The following is a 17954-nucleotide window of genomic DNA, read 5'->3' as shown; positions in this document are numbered from 1 at the left end:
TCTTTCTCCCACCATTGTTAAAAAGACCTTTATTAAGTCAAAGTATGAGACAGTTGCCAGCCCTAGCGGTCTAGTGGTTAAGATCAGGCACTCTCACTGCAGTGGCCTGGGTTCATTTCCCGGTCAGGGAACCACAACACCCATCTATTGGTTGTCATACTGTGGCAGCTTTGTTTTGCTGTGATGCTGAAAGCTATGCCACCAGGATTTCCAATACCAGCAGCATCACCCACGGTGGACAGTTTTCTCAAAGCTTCCAGACTCAGACAGACTAGGAAGAAGGACCTGGCCACTCACTTCCCAAAACATTGGCCGTGATAACTTTATGAATAGCAGCAGAGCATGGTCTAATATAGTGCAGGAAGGTGAGAGGATGGGGTAAAAAGACCAGGCAGGGTTCAACTCTGCTGTGCACAGGGTCGCTAGGAGTTGGAATTGACTCCATAGCACTAACAACAACAAATGACCAGTTGGGCCTACTTGGTGACTTGGAGCCGCCAATGGAACCACTTTTTCATTTGAGTACAATTTTAATTTTATTACAATTTCTCTTCCCTTCGGAAGTTGGCATAAATCCTCTGGACCAGGAGATACTGTGGAATGCTGGCAGTGCAAAATATCAGCCAAACAACTTGTTGACAAGTCAAAGCTGAGTTTATTGTTCACAGCTGTAAAGGAGAGCACTTCTCCTCAGAGTCTTAGTAGCATCTCAGAGCGGGAAGGGCTAAGGAGACGTATTTACAGAGATTTTGACGTCTGGCTTAAGACAAGTGTTTTAATGTGGGGGCATGGTGAGGACTGAGAAAGGTTCATGATATTATAATTTAGGATTGGTGGAGAAACAAGGCAAGGATTTTGAAGCAAGAGTTTCAAAGTGTCTTCGTGCGTAGACTGTTTTTTGATTTTTTTTTAATTAAAGAGTTGATAGGTCTTTCAGGAAGCTCCTGCAATGATCAGTAAAGTTATCTGTAACTTTCATCTCCTTGGGCAAGAGTTTCCCAGGATAATACAGTTATGGATGAAGACAATAGACTAGTAAAGTCAGGTGTAAACAGTAAGCTGTGTAGGAGTCTTGAGTCTCAGTAGTAATAAGACCCAATAATTCCAATAATGCTATCTTAATTATCTCCCTCTACTCTGATCTCATACAGTCAGCCCCACCCTTCCTGTACAGAATCTGCAGACCTAGAAGGTTCAACCCATTTCCTTCTCTCGTGGTGGTTCCTTCCTCCTCCAGTTCACTGTCTGCAAGGTAATGGACCCCTATTTTCATGCCCAGCTCAGCCACGCGCTCTGTCTCCTTGAAGCTCATCCAGATCTCACGCAAACAGAATTCCCTCCAGCCTTCTGGACAGGCCCTGACAGGCCTGCACTTACACACAGTAGGTGTGCAGCTCTACAACTTGCACAGACCGTTGAAGATTTTGTATAAGAAGCAAAATGTGAAATTTGGGCATGTTCTAAAGTGGCACCAAGTTTCAAAGTACCACAGAAAATAACTCTCATTCATTACTTTTATTACCAAAGGAAATAGGCAGCGATGGCTAGATGTCCACCAACATTTTTACTCTCCCTTACATAGTACAGTTATCGCTGAAAACTGGCAGTCCAGCCAGGGACCACTCCCAGTTTGCTTGCCTCTGAGTGCGGCCATGTGGCTGGTTCTCACTAAGAGGAGAGAAGCAGAAATGATATCTGACCTTCTAGGTCTGGGCATTTTTTTTTTTTTTGAAGCATGCTTTTTTGGTGAGGAGGATTCCTTTGAGCTAACATCTGTTGTCAATCTTCCTCTTTTTTTTCTCCCGGAAGCCCCCTACATAGTTGTATATTCCTAGTTGTACACTGCCTAGTTCTTTTATGTGGGACACTGCCTCAGCATGGCTTGATAAAGCAGTGTGTAGGTCCGTGCCCAGGATCTGAACTGGCAAACCCTAGGCCACCAAAGCGGAGCACGTGAACCTAACCACTACACCACCAGGCCAGCCCCCTAGGTCAGGGCTTTTAAGAAGTAGGTGTACCTTCTTCATATTCTCCTTACCCTTCTGCTAGCTTGATGCAGATGATGGTAAGGCCCAGAGAATATCAGGCAAGACAGAAGAAGTCTGGGTCTCAGGATCATCAAATAGGGGAGAGCCACCAGCCATGCAGGAAATGAGGGAGAAATAAACTCCTATTATGTTAACCACGAAAAAGTGTTTGGTCAATCTATTACAGCAGCTAATACTGTAGTAAATACTAGCTAATACTAGGAAGTAAAATGATAATAATACTCCCATGGGGAGTCAGAAGAAAATGATCCCCGTCATTGTTTTGAACTGAAAAACCACACCACGGTGAAGAACAGGGAGTCCAAGCTTTGGGTGACCTTGATGGAAAACCAGAACAAATTAACTTGGCTTTTGGCATATTAATAAAGTGGCAGGTATTTATAGAATATATCATTAGCTGATCATCCTTTGAGAACCAGTTTGCTTTTTGGGAAAGGTTTTGGCAGCTGTGAATAGGCGGTTAGTACCCATTGTTTCCCTGCTTATAGTAATAAACTGAGATGATGCTAATTTATGTACTTCGGATGGAAAGAAAGATAGGAACAAAGTCACATTTGAGCCAGAGTTCTCTCAATGCCCAGGCCATCCTTCCTGGAGCTGAGTTTGCTGCAGAATCAGGAGAATAACCTCTCCCAGTGCCCTTCTATTAAATACCCCTGTGGCCTGGAAGAACGAATGCCCTGTGACAAAGGAGCCCTCACTTTCAAGGACCGTCCTGCAATTTTGCCTTCCTAAGTGTAGGTGTTCAGCCTAAGTCAAAGGAAAAAAATAGAAGATGCCCACAAGGCTAGGTGAGAGCCCTCTGCTCCCTATGTTCCTATCGTGTTACAGAGGAAAACGTGTTGATCGAGGTACGAAATCCACGCTAGGTTGCTGGGCCAACCACTCTAAGAGGGCTCAGTCATGTTGATTTGCAGGGAGCCCCAGACCAAGAACTTCGCTGCTGTGCGTGCACCAACGCTGAGCAGTATGTTCTAATCCCAACTCTATCTCTGCAACCTTATGATCCCAGCAAGGCACCAGACCACCTTCTCCACCTGGCCCCCATCTTCTGTAGAATACGAGTGATAACATCGGCCAGTTTCATTGGGGAGAGGTAGTTAATAGATATTAAATGATTACAGATGTAAATATGAGAGAAATACAGAGCACTATATATAAACGCAACATCCATGCTAATTAGCCTCGATGCTGGGACAATTCTTCCTACCACAAGGCGAAAAGAATCCAGTGGATTAAAAAAGAAAACATTGTGTTTTTAATTTTCCTTTCTCAGTAAAACTTTTTCAATGGAAAAAAAAAATGTAGCATTTGGCTCATCTGCCCGGAGTACAAAAGGATTCCACAGGCAAATAATGTCATTTACAGAAGCTGTCCAGCTCATACCTGCTCACTCGTTAGTAAGAATGTGCGAGCTCCCTAGCAAACTGGTTTTGTGACATTCTCTTTGAGGAAGTCACGTGGGCACCCTTGGCACGTTTACACGTGTGAGTCCTGGCTTGGGTGGAGTTACTTGTGGGCAAGGCTCACATGAAAGCAAAGGAAGGATTGGTTTTTTGAGGTTTAGATGGGAGCGAGGAGAGAAGTTGGCTTTGGGGGCTGGAAGGCTTGGAGACCTAACAGACTCAGCACAAGGTGCTATTTTTAGATGGTAGTTCTTCAACCTTCTTGACAATGTCAAGTAAAATAAGACCCTAAAGGAAGGAGCCTGATTCAACCATCAAATGCAGTAGAGAATAATTATTACATCTCTTCTTCCTGGCCACCTTTACTCAGCTAGTTTTACCTCTTAACTTCCGGGTAGTGGTTCACATTTCAGTACTTGAGGAGCATAGGGAATGTCTTTGGATTTTATTATTTCTCATGAGATTTTAAAATAGATATATCTAAATTTGTTTTGGGTTCAAGTGTACTTTTTGTTTTAAAGTTTCCAAATAAAAATACCGTCGAAATTTAGATGACCTGAGGGCTTATGAAATCAGAGGGAAGCATCACCTCAATTTGATTTTGTGGTAGGGTCCCCTCACCTCCTGAGCTATGGCGTTCTCCCCTCACCTCCTGAGCTGTGGTGTTCTCCTCTCACCTCCTGAGATGTGGCATTCTCTTCTCACCTCCTGAGCTGTGGCGTTCTCCTCTCACCTCCTGAGATGTGGCATTCTCTTCTCACCTCCTGAGCTGTGGCGTTCTCCTCTCACCTCCTGAGATGTGGCATTCTCTTCTCACCTCCTGAGCTGTGGCGTTCTCCTCTCACCTCCTGAGATGTGGCATTCTCTTCTCACCTCCTGAGCTGTGGTGTTCTCCTCTCACCTCCTGAGATGTGGCATTCTCTTCTCACCTCCTGAGCTGTGGAGTTCTCCCCTCACCTCCTGAGATGTGGAGTTCTCTTCTTGCCTCCTGCACTGTGGTATCCTCCTCTCACCTCCTGAGCTGCACTGTTGTCCCCTCACCGCCTGAGCTGAGGTGAGATAAGGAGATTTATTGTGGGAATACATGGGAAATGAAAAAGAACTGGAGTTCCAAGGACATCCAAGAACAGGAGCTATAATACAGCTAGGTCTTGAAGCACTGAGGGGTTGTTTTGGCTTCAAGGACACTCAGTGGGCCCAGAGGTAGAAATTAACAGATCTGCATTTCAAAAGCTCCAGGATCTGCTAAAATTCATGTCAGATCATGTCACTCTTCTGCTCAGAATGCTCCAGTGGCTCCCCATCTTACTCAGAGTAAAAGACAAAATTCTTACGATGACCCACAGACCCTATATGATTTTCACCCCCTCCTTCACCTGGTACCTCCCCCTCAGTCACTCTGTATTGGCCATGCTGTCCACCTTGTGGTCCTTTAAAGCTCCAGGAACACTCCTGCCTCAGGGATTTTGCACTGGCTATTCCCTCTGCCTGGAATGCACATGCCCAGATATCTGCTTATCACCTCTAGGTCTTTGCTCAAATGTCATCTCAAATGTCAATCAGTGAGGCCTTCCCCTTGTCTAAAACTGTAAGCCTGTCCCAGCCCAACACTTCCTATCCAACTTACCTCCATTCTTTACAACATTTTTGTTATGAAAATTCTAAACCTACTCAAAAATAATATAATGAAACCCCTTCTATCCATCAGTGATCACATGTCTAAATTTCACCCATCTTGTTTCATCTATTCCCCTCCATTTTTTTCCTACATTATTTCTAAACCTCTCCAGCACTTATCACTGTCTAAGATCTATTTCTTATTTTCCTTGGTTGTTTTATGTCTCTCCCACTAGAATGTCAGCCCGATGAGGGCTGGGATCTTTGTCTGCTTCTTCCCTGCTGTATCACCAGGACCTACAGAGTGCCTGATGCGTAGCAGGTGCTCATTAATAATGGCTGAATGAGGCAAGGAAGCAGTTCCACCACAATGCTGCCTGTTTTCCTCCCTGTTACCTCCCCCGCCACCTGACCTGCACATCCATGAATGCCTCAAGCACCCTCCTCTGACTCCACCCAATGGTTGTCAGCCACAGCACCCACTGGTCTCCTCCCCGACTCGCAACTGTTCCTGGGTCACGTTCCCAAGAGGCAAAACCAGATTGGCCCAGCTCTCTGTTTGTGTGCCATGTCAGTATTCTGGAAAGTCTATGAATTAACCTCCCTGGGGTCCTCTGGTCCCCGCTGGTCATGTTGTACAAAAGCGGGCCATCGATAGGTCATTCCCCTTAGGAAAGGGTGTAAGTGATTGACATCCCTCTTTTGCTATGCAAACAATTTGTCAGCAAATTTGATAAGATTAGGCTATGTTTCTTTTCAAGGGGGTGGGTAACTCTCCCGGGCAGCTTTTCTCATTGTTCCAGCTGTCCTTGGAGTTGTTGCGCATCCCATAGAGAAGATATTGCTAGCCAGGCTCCACCTGTGAGGGAAGAAAGAATGCACAGGGAACAGCTAGGCTCAGTTCGATATCTTTCTTCCACCCCTTGCAAGGTTGTCAGCCAGCAAAACTCTGGGGGCATCAGACACTCTCCAATTAGGCCTTCAATAAAAGCCAGGTGCCAGCCGTGATGACAAGTTAGGAACCTGAAGGACCGGTGACATGCTAGCACCTTGGCAACCACAACTAGCATTGCTTGGCAGATGCTCTGTGCCAACAACGTTTTCAGACTACCTGCCAAAGAGGTGTGGCTTCCTCTTTGGCCAAGTCCTGTATAAACCATGCACTGACCAGGCAAGGACAGATCCAGAAGAAAACGTCACCACATCAAAGCATATCCCACGGCTGGCGCATTCTTTTTAGTAAAGACTGTTTATTTTCAATAGGGTTTGGTGCCCCTGACAGCTCTGCTCCATCCAGCTGCCACTTATGATGCTTTTTAAGGCCACCTTATTTTCAAAGTCATCTTATAAGGTTGTGGAGACTCAGGAGCTATGAGTCCCAATTCAGATTCAAAAGTAAAAGATCAAAATTTTAAATTAACGGTATTTCCTTCATCGGCTGTTGGATTTTTTAGCAGTGAATATTGACTGACACCACATGGGTGTATCCTTTTCTAGATTCTTTCAAGAGTAGGATTGTTATTTATCTGGTGCGGTCTGATGCAGCCATCCTGCAGTTAAAGTACTGAAATACTTTTGTGCCACTTGGTTCAAAATGCCGTAAGCACTCCCACTTGGAAGTACCCCACCATCTCAGCTACCTCAGCCCCTCCTCCGAGACCCTGAGACCTTGGCATAACCCAGAAATTACAGGGCTAATACAGGTTTCCATGGCAATGGGTCAGCACCTATACTATACCAGTTGTTAAATATTTTGAATATCACCCCCACCTCTAAGTTAAAAACAGCAACCACCACCCCTCATTTTAGACACCTTCATCCTTGCTAATTTATAGAGAAGGGCGCAGTGGGATTGGGGTTGGACCAAGGTCCTAATCCCGTACAGAGGCAGGACAGCGGGAAACAGAATTAATCATTCAAGTGGTGATGCTCTAGGTATTTCCCTCCACTTTGGACATCTCTCCACCTGACTGATATCCACGAGGACACGAATTTTCTCCTGCTTTGTGCACAGCTGTCTTCCAGCACCCAAAACAGCACTTGACACACAGGAAGTGCTCCATAAATCAATGCAACTCTCCAAGGAAGGCATGAACTCTCTGAGCTGCTGGCCCAGTTGCTGCCTAACATGACAAACCTAGAATAATCTCAAGTTTTTCAGGACTTCTTGGCTGGGACATTTTTTCTTAATTATTTGGTCTCTTCACACATCAAGGCACAGAGGCAAGCACCTCCATCACGCACGCCGCTGCTGAAGTCGCCACATACACAGGGATGCGATGTTTGGAGGAGCATTCCTCTGTGATCTGTAAGGCATTCTAGTTTCTCCAAGAGACTTTGCTTTTCGTTTCCAGAAAATTAGCTTCACACATGACATCATTTTGACCAATTCAGCAGAAGCCACTCCAGGATGTCAGCCAGCACAGGGGAAACAAAGAGGCGGGAGCAGCACATGGCAATCACAGCTCTGTCACAGCCAGGTTGTCTGTGGCTTCCTGTCCCAAGGTGCTCCAGGGTAGCGGAATGGAATGGGGTGAGGGGCCAGGAGGAAGTGGCACTGGCAGCAGGCCTTTGGACCTGGAGTCAGCAAGTGCATGTTCTCTGGCCTCTGGAGAAAGGCCACTCTGGAGAGCAGGAAAGGGCCAGGTTTCGCTCACCAGGCATCTCTTGTCCCCTGCCCGCCACCCGGCTCTGCTCACCTGGCCGTGTTTTCTCTCACCAAGGCTTCTGCGGAGTTCCAATGGTAGAGGAGCAAAGCCTCAGAAGCAAAACCTGAAAGGTGTGACACTTGAGAATCGGCTCCCTTCACTGTTTACAAGACTATAGGGAGAAGCATCAGCCCATGAGCACACGTCCCATGGACATTTTCCTCTTGACTTTAGTTTGGGGGCTGATGTGGCTCCGGTACCCATTCTACAAGACCCGTTCTCCACGGGGCCCGTGTTCTCGATGAATTCTCTGTCTACTTCAATTCTATTTACAACAGACATGGCATGTTTCCCTGCAAGTGACATGACCTACCATGCGTCACAATTACACCTTGTTTTTAACCCTTTCATCCCTGCATTGCCACGCAGTTTGCAAACTTTAATTAATACCCCCTCACAAAGTAGCAAGTATCATTATCCTTGTGTCAAGGTTTGAGAAACCGAGTCACCCCTAGGCTGTGACCCACAGGCCCCAGGCTGAGTCAGTGTGAGAGGGAGAGTCGCAATTCCTGACTGCCAGCTGCCTGGCCTCACACTGACTGCGGGCATTTTTGATTTGAAGCTGCTCACTCCAGCCCAGAGCCAGACGGACACCTCCTCTCAGGTCTTGTTCTCATTCCACAGCTGACAAGGATGTTGCGGCCCAGGACAGGTGGAGAACAGGAGAGAAGGATGGTTGAACTTACATCAGAGGACGTTAGATATGGTCAAGAATGTGGGCCTGACCTGGGAGTTTTCTCTCATGAACATTAGACCCCAAGGCCCCATCACATTCCCTGAGCCATCTGGATGGCTCTCACCATTCTCAGAGCACGCTTAGTCCATGCCTCCCTAAAGCCTCAATTCTTACGTCATTACCTCAATCCTGTATCACCCCTTCTGGAAACATCTCCACCCCCAGCATGCCCTCTCCTCCTGGCAGTCCTTGCTCTGAGCAGGACTTCCAGCCATGTCCTGCCCTGAACCTAGAGAAAGTTCTCACACTATCCATCTTCATTCTCAGCAACAGATGTTAGAGGAGGGTAACCCCGCTAACATGGCAAGGCCGTTGACTTCTTTCTCCCCCAACCCCTTCTCCCACAGACATCCACAGTGCTGTTCTCTTACTAACCCTATCCAGCCAATCCTCTTCAAGACGACCCCTTTATATTTAATTGTTCTGAGTGACTCAGTGGAATGGATTCAGCCTTCATCCTTTCCGTCCTGTCACCCTGCTTGCGATCAGTCCCTTCTCTTTCCTTTCTTCCTTACATAATCCATGCCTTGCCTCCTTCTACAAAGCCCCAGACCCACATACCGTTGCCTAGAAGCCTGGCCCTCCAGCTCACCTTCTGTATAGGGAATCTCTCCAGCGCTCTCTAGAAAAGGAAGTCAGGAATGGACTGCCTCAGAGGCCGGCTTTCAGGGCATGGGAGCTTACACCATGTAGAGGAGGCACAAGGATGCCTGGGAAAGTGTCTTGATTGGGAGTGGGGCTCCTGATGTTGCAAACAAAGATTTTTTTTTCCTGAAGGAGAGAAACACAAGGAAGTAGAGTCCTGACAGGTTTTCATTCACCCAGAGGCAGCGTGGTACAGTGGCTAAGAGAAGGGTCTATGGCGCCCGGCTGCCTGAGAGCACATCCTGGCTCCACACTCGCCAGCTGTGTGAGCTATGCAGCTTTCTTCATCACCCAGTGCTTCAGTTCACTCTTCTGTAAATTGGCTAAAATCATACCTCCTCCCCTCAATTGTTGTAAGAAATAAATGACTTAAGGCATCTAAAATTCCTAGGACAGTGTCTACTTCCTAAGAATTATTAGACTCCAACATTTGTTTCAACAAACAATTACTCAGTGCCAAGCTCTGTACTAGGTACAGGAACTGGCCCTCCAGGGCGCTAGTGGGGGAAATAGATTAGCAGATATTCATAGTACACTGTGGTCATGTGGTGATGGGAATGTGCACAGGACATTATGAGTCTGCCTTTGTGTGAATTAAGAAACAATTCTAGCTCCAAAGACACATGCTAGGCAGTGGAACTTGGGCTGGAATTCAAGAATTTATTTCCTTAGCTGGGTGACATTGTGCAGTGAAAAACCTGCACAACTGTACATGGTGGCACTGTGCAACAGCATCTAACCCACCCTGAGAAGGAAAAGGAATGGGGCAGAGATGGGTTTGGAGAAGTGATGGCTGAATTTATCCTGATTAGGGGCTCATTCCTCAAAATGGATAGGGAAATCTGAAGTGGTATTTTGACAGAGAGAACAGCACAAACAAAAGCAAAGAGGCATGAAAGAGTACATTATATGCAGGAAAATACAAGTAATTTGGTACAACCATGGGGCAGGGAATGGAAGTCAGTGTGTTAGGCAGGGGTCAAGTAATGTGAGGGCGTGTCCACCATGTTAACAACAGCCCACCATGTCAACAACAGCCCACCATGTCTGAGAGAAGATGGCCACAGGTCACTTCTTTATACTGACTCTGAGTTACTGACTTCAACGTGGTTTCTTCTTTCCTTCTCTGTTCTACTTCAGGGTTTTAGTGGGTGTTGCAAACAGCTGGTACCCTGAGGACCAGTGATCAAACAGCTTTGGGCTCCCAGCACTTCTGGTCATCAAGATTAGACTGGGACCTTGTATCAAGAGGGGGTCTTTCTAATTTGTCAAAGAACACTAAATGAAAGGTTGAATTATTTCTACCTTCTCTGGTCTACAACTTCCTCTGAAATGCCAGGGGGAGCCTCACTCAAATCACTCAACAAAAGAAGAAATGGATACACTGTACATATAGAAATAATACTGCCATAACCTTGTACATTTCTCACGTGTTGCAACTCCACCGAAAGTAAAACGTACATTTCATGGTAATGTGGACATTCTCAATTGTAACTTTGCTTTGGAGATCCTACTTGTATTTAGTGTCTTATTTATCAAATGCCACAGACTTAGTGAATATTCATTTCCTCATTTTGTGATCTTGGAAAGTAGAGTGGATAGATTTCCCAGGAAGCAATATGAGTTTATACACAAAATATGACCCTAGGCCTAAGAACTCTTTAATCCATCTCAACCTAGAATTTGAGTCTTGGTGCAAGTATCTCTCAATCACCTCACTTAATTATTCAATAGCTCTTTATTAAGTACCTAGTGTGGGTCATAAAAGAGACACGATCTGAGTTTCTAATCTATTAGAGAAGACCAATACATAAATGGATAAATGAAACTTCTGGATGCCCCATAAAGCACTACAACAGAAATATGGGCAAACCACATGGAAATCAGAGAAGGACCAGTTTGACCTGGAGAGTGGGGGAAGTCTTGATATAAGAGGAAGCTTTTGAGCTGGCACTCAGAGGCTGAGGAGGAGTTTCTTCAAGAATGTGGGGAGCATTTAAGATGGAAGAAAGCACGAGGTTGTGAAAGAGTCTGATATTTCAGAAAACAAGCCATTCCATCAGAATGATGGTGGTAAAGGGTTTGAGGGTCAGAGTGAGCCACTGCTGTTGGTTGAAACAGGATTGAGATGAGTCTTAGAGTCACATGGTCAGGTTTCCTTTTTAGAAAGATGTTTCTGGTGGCAGCATAAAGGATGAACCGGAATGCAGGGCAAGATGAAGCAGGGATTCCATAGATAAGACTATTGCAACACCCCAGGTGAACAATGGTGATGGCCTAACCTAACACATAGGGGTATTTATGAAGTAGAATCATCTGGCTTTGCAACTGATTGTCTATGGAAGTGAAAGAGAGGGAGAGTTCAAGAATTACTCTGAAGTTTCTAACCTGGGAAACTGAGGAGGGGGTGACAATATGAACCAGGATCAAAAATACCTGAGGCAGAGGAGGTTAGGGATAAAACAGTTCTATTTGGGATGTATTAATTTTGAGGTGACTTAAGACAATCCAATTGGAAGTTTTGAGTTGGTCATTCAAAATAATTGTCTAAGCTTAGAAGAAAGGTCAGGGCTAGAAATAGAGATATGGAAATTATTATGGATTGAACCACATGAAATTGCCAACATTTGATCATATTTTACCTACAAAAATGGCAATTTCATACAGGAAACTATACAGAATGAGAGAGAAGGGTCGAGTATCAAGGATAGGATGTTATCTGGGAAACACTGACTTCTAAGGATGGGCAGAGAAGGAGAAATCGCAAAAAAAAAATTGCAAAGACTTGGTAGAAGACAGAGATATAGGGGAAATTCTAGAAGGAGTAATGGAGCCAGAGGAGGAGCATTTATCAAAAAGGAGTGGGCGTTCAAGAGGCTCGGGTGCCGCAGAGGCTGCAAGTAGGGGGACAGAAAACAGAACTCCGAATCCGGCAGTCAGGAGGTGACTGTAATCTCAGCAGGAATTTCAGCTGAATGATGAGACAAGAACCCAACTGTAAGAGGTCAAAAAGAGAGCGCTGACAGCAGGGTTTTACGTGTTTATGTGTTTTGTTTTTTAAGCTTCGGGGAGATTTGCACATATTTGTGCCTAAAAGGAAGAAGCCAGAGAAAAGGAAGTAATTGAAGATACAAGAGAGAAGGAATGCTTGAGAAACCAGGTCCTGGAGGGGGCAGAGGGATAGACTCGAACGCACAGGAGGCGAGGTTTGCCCCAGACAGGGACAGCGGTGGCTCACTCAGGGCAGTTTATGTCTCTAACCGTCATGTGCATTTCTGGCCACACACTCAGACAGACCACATTTATTAGTGCGTTAGTGCTATTATGTAGTCATGGGACAAAAATCTTTCTCAAAGAGAAAGAGGGCAGAGATTTTAATTACCAGAACTTCTTTCCAGATCAGTCCTAATGCCTTTGATGTTTTCTTCAGCACACCTACTTCCCAGGCTGCAGCATCAACCACTAAGCCCTCTCCACTGGCTGCCGAGGGCGCGCCCTCACAAGAGCCATCTCCTTGGAAAGACCTCAAAAACAATCAGGTTGCTTTTTGAGAACTAAGGAGGGTGTCAGAATTCACTCTGGCGGTCAGTCTCCGAGGAAATGTTTGGACATTTCTCCTGGCCACGGAACTAACGGTCCCAACTCTTACCATGCGAAGAGTTGGAGCAAAGGGCCTCCCTTTGGTTCCAGCTTCTAAAATAACCAAAAGGAGAAATTCATTGCCCAGGAGAGTTGGTATTTGCCTAATGATGCATCACAAACTTAGATGCTGTCTTAAAATTCCCAGCTAATCCTGTCCTAGTTCTCATCGCATTGAGGCCCAAGTGCTAGGATCATAGTGTATTTATCTAATCAGAATAATAGGAAAAACAGGATTAAAACACAAGTCTTCTGAACCATGGAAGTTCATAAGTAAAAGACCTAACAGCCCAACCCTCTAACAAAAGAGCCTGCAACCCAGGTATTAGGTAAGGGACCCAAGTTGCCAGCTGAGCTCCCCATAGACCTGGGAGCTTGGGGGATGTGAGCTGTTGGTCACAGAGGAACTGGGTTAGAGACCAGGATGGTTCCACTTAAGCCCCTCATACATTACCCACATTGCACTTACAGGTCATAATTGTCAACTTACGGCTCTGTCTCTGGTACAAGGACCTTGTCTGTCATAAGAGATGCTCAACAAATCTGTCTCTAACAAACGGGCAAGTGAATGAATGAACAGTGTTGCCAAGCAACCATACTATTTATGCAAATAAGAGTTCAACTTGTTTTAGTGCTTGTGTGGGCATAACAGAGAAAATGAGGTAGGTCCTTTGGAAAGTTATCTTACAACGAGTTCCTGATCTAAGATGGCGAAACTAGTCTTAAAAAAAGACCGCAGATCTTCAATACTGTGTGTATGTTTGTATATATAGAGAGAGAGATATACATAGATACACAAACACACACACACACACACACAATGAGGAGTGTAGGCATCTGTAAGACCATAGCTTGGAGTCAGATGATCTGGGATCCTGAAAGATTATGAGAACACTGACACAACTTACACCTAGTAACATCGAGAGGATTTGTACTAGTCTTTTGAGATAAATAAAATAGTAATAAAAATCTTCCAGCATCCCAAGAAATTTTGACTTTAATTCCTGCCTTTTGTTCCATTCAGATTCCCTCTGGTTTTTTTCTATAATCTTCCACATGTTTCTTATACTGTGAAGTGATTTTGTTACTATGGAAACCACAGGGTCTGCATAAAGCTCAACTATGATGTAAAGTGGTTTGAAATTTGTCCCATGGCTTGATAAAAAGCATTTGGAGGAATTACCACACCCCAATACAGTGATGTACCTATATAAAACATGTATCTGGGAATATGCTTTTTTAAAAGAACAGGGGTGAGCATTTGGGTGGGCAAATGTGATTAATGAAGAAATACCTCACAGATGCTGTTCTGAATGAAATAAAGCTTGGTTAGGAAATTCCAGGTTCCTAAAATCACAGTAATTATGAGTTATAGCATGCAGAGTGCATCCCTCACATGCGAAGCTTTGCCTTGTTTGCAAAGCGCTTAAGCCCTAGCTTTCTAAGAGAGCTTTTCTAGAAATATTTGAGAACAGCACATCAACCCTTAAGGGGGATTTTTTTAGGTGACTTCTTGCCTAGGGGCGAAAGATAAAGAGGCTCATCTCCTGGGGTCCTTCCCAGGCGAGTGAAAGCCTGATTCTCCCCCTGGAGATGTGGCTGTGTTTCCTAGGCCAAGTTCTGCCTCCAGACTAACACATATGCTTCTGATGTCATCCTCTGGCCTTGGGTCTGTGTATGATTCAGTGGTAGTGGAATCTGCCCTGATACTCTGAAATCACTTATTACACTGATAACCAGAGCCTGGGAAACCACAACCTAAAATCTACCTAGTTTATTGGAGGAAAAGCCACAGATCTGTGAAAGCTGTTGGGCGACAAAGGCGGGATGAGTAGAACAGAAGGCGAGCCACTCTGCTCCCTGGCCTTCCACCCTCCTCCTCAGCTACCCTTCCCTCCGCCAAGTCACTTGCAAGAGTATCATCACAACAACACTCTGGAGAACATTCTTGTTGGGTAATAAGAAAGCATAATTATACGCTTCAGAGCTGTTGAGGTTTTCTCCTATTTTCAAAACACTGAACATCCTGTGGAAAGATAGTGCCACTTGTGAATAAGCTGAAATTCCTTCCCTTGAACACACAGACAGTGGTTTGGAGAAGAGACCAGAGGACAGCCCTATTAATGTTTTTAATCCTTGGACGACAAACGGCATCGTGCCGTGGTGCCCCCAGGAGCAAACCTCTCTGTAAACATAATTAAAAGTGTAACATCTTCAAAAATAAAATTATAAATTCCCTCTCTCCTCTTCCTCATCCTTCTCCTCTCTTCTTCTTCTCCTTCTTATTCTTTCTCTCTCTCTCCCCTCTTTCCCTGTCTCTCCCCGTACACTGAGTAGTCTATCTAGTGCTGAGAGAAATAGAGTATTTATAAATCCACACCATGCAAAACTCAAGACTGACTTCCACAGAGCATTGCGTTTATTAATTCAGGTATTCATATTTTTCACCTCAAATATGAGCAGTGAAGATGTAGGAACTGTTTTAAATGTCCCCTTCAGTTACATGCTAGTCCTTCTGGATTTGGCATGAGTGAAGCTCCATGAATGTGCAGTAACATATGGTTTCCAGAGGCAGAGGTTCTTTCCTCCGATTATCATACCAACATTCTTCAAAAGCCAGCAGAAAGTCATGGGGAACAGTTGTTGCTGGGGCTAAAGAAACAGCATGTCCCGTTGCAAAAATGTTAATCATTTCAACACTTCTGTTTGCTGAGTATTGACATCTGATTCCACAGGTAAAAAAACCAACACCCAAAGAGAGTCATAGAAATGCACATCTCAGAGTCCTTATTCAGACTGGACTTCCTGGAGCCCAGACTCTTCTCTCACCACTAAATCAGGTCATCCTTCAGAGAAGGCTGCATTGCCTCTAAAACAGCAAGTAAGTGTGGTTATTTGTACCACAGCCCACTAACATCTTGGTTCCACTCAGATTGCCCTGCACAGAACATGCTTTCAAGTAAAACCATCACGCTGTTGCTTTTATAAGACTTGGGTCAAGTTCTTTTGACCATATGGACTCTGTCTGTCACGTGGAAATAAAAATTGTCAATAGCTGTCAGAAAATGTTGTCTCATGAGAGGAAGCAAAGCATTCTGGGGCTTACACAACCACTAGCCACTGCCCCTCACTTGACCACATCCTCATGGAGATTCTGAGGCAGACTCTGGGGACCCGATTCCTTTGACTTTGGTGATGGTTTGGGAAATATGATTTTTCTTCCTGAAAATCTGTTCTTTGGCAGTAAAGGCCAAACCTGGGAGTTGAGTCACTTTTCCTCATCGAACTTTGTGGGTTGCTTCTTAGGCAAGTGGGAAATTTTGGAAAATCCAATTTTTATGAGTGTGCAAGTGTGTACGGGTGTGTGTGTGTGTGTGTGTGTGACTTTGGGAAGGAGTAGGAGAAGAAAAATATGTATTTATCCTAGAGCCAATTTCTAGCAGATAATTCATATTCTTAGTCTGTGGCCTTGACGAAGACTGTCATTTCATTGGCACAAATGATCTGCTGAGCAGTTTGCTGGCCAAGTGTTTAACACAAAAGTAGGGGGGAAAAAACCCAGCCATGTGAGGAAAATGCCTTGGCAGATGGAGCACATCTCTTCCAGACCCCACGTCCTTCCCTATTTGCCTTTTCTCGGTGTTGGATCTATTCACCAGTAGGGAAACAAATGCCAGGAGTTTCCCAATAGCACCACTGAGGGTCAGTGAAATGAAGAGAAATCTGGACTGTTCCAGGAAATCCATAAACAGAGACATCTAGCTTGTTTGCCCAAAGGTTAAGGTGGGGGGGTGTTCTTTACCCAGATAGGCAGTCACTGAGGCTGAGCCCCATACAAAACGGCACTGCGCCTCCCTCAGCCTGTGCTTGCTCTGAGCCTCAAGAGGCAGGAATTCAGAGAAGTTGTTTGTAATTAAACTTCTCATTTGATTAACTGCACTTTCTAAATCTGAACAGAAAACACAAGAGTAAGACTACATTTGTAGGTAATGAGCATCTTCATTTTGTCCCAAGAGCAGGAAACGAGTTTATTTGGGAAACTTTTTGACGGGGATGCAATGAGAGACCTGCTGGTTCCCTTCAGCATCCGAGCCTCGATTTCCACAAGTCCTCGGTGAACACACACATATTGCAACTTCTCTGTGTTTTGAATCATGTAGACGCTTTAGGGAGACAAAAACATACAAGACTCTTCATACTGAGAAGCGAGCAGAGCTTAGAATTGATACACATGTGAATAGATAACTGAGAATGCAGAGGTCACCAGAGTGAGGTGTCGTAACTCATCATGGTGTAAGCATATAATATTTTCACTTTTTATTTATTCATTCATTCAACAAGTATTAATTTGGCACCTATTATGTGTCAGGCACTGTTCGAGGTGTGGGAATAAAGTAGAGAACATAAACAAAAATCCCTGTCTTGGGGCCAGCCCCATAGCTGAGTGGTTGGGTTTGTGCACTCTGTTTCAGCAGCCCAGGGTTTCACCAGTTCAGATCCTGGGCACGGACCTAGCACCGCTCATCAAGCCATGCTGAGGTGGCGTCCCACATGGCAGAACCAGACGGACTTACAACTAGAATATACAACTATGTACTGGGGGGCTCTGAGGAGAAGAAGAAGAAAAAAACCCAGTCCTCCTGGTTATTAGATTATAACGGAGCAAGTCAGACAGTAAAAAGTAAGTAAAATATAGATGGATAAATTACATCAGATAGAGATAAGTGATAGGGAGCAAAAGGAAGCAGGAAGAGCAGTGGAGAGTGCCACATATGTGTGTGGTGGAGGAGGGGATTGAAATTTAAATAGAGTGGTTGGGGAAGCCTTGCTGAGAAGGTGACAGTTGAGCAAAAACCTGAAAGCAGCAGGGAGCTCTGGGAAAAGAGGAGAGGAGAAGAGCATTCCAGGCTGAGGGAATAGCAAGTGCAAATGTCCTGTGACAGAAGTGTCCCTGTCATGTGTGACTGGAGCAAAGCAAAGCACAGGGAAAGTATAAGAGGAGACATCAGAGAGGTAAGGGGTTGGGCAGGGCATGAGGCAGATTATGAAGGGTCATTTAAAAGATCTGTTGTAAGGATTTCTGACCTTCATTCTGAAATGAAGAGTCAGTGGAGAGTTTGTTTTGCTCTGTTTGTCACTCACTAGCTGGGAAACC

The sequence above is a fragment of the Equus asinus genome, chromosome 24, assembly GCF_041296235.1.
Source record: "Equus asinus isolate D_3611 breed Donkey chromosome 24, EquAss-T2T_v2, whole genome shotgun sequence".
Taxonomy (NCBI): Eukaryota; Metazoa; Chordata; class Mammalia; order Perissodactyla; family Equidae; genus Equus; species Equus asinus.
This window is presented reverse-complemented; position numbering follows the sequence as displayed.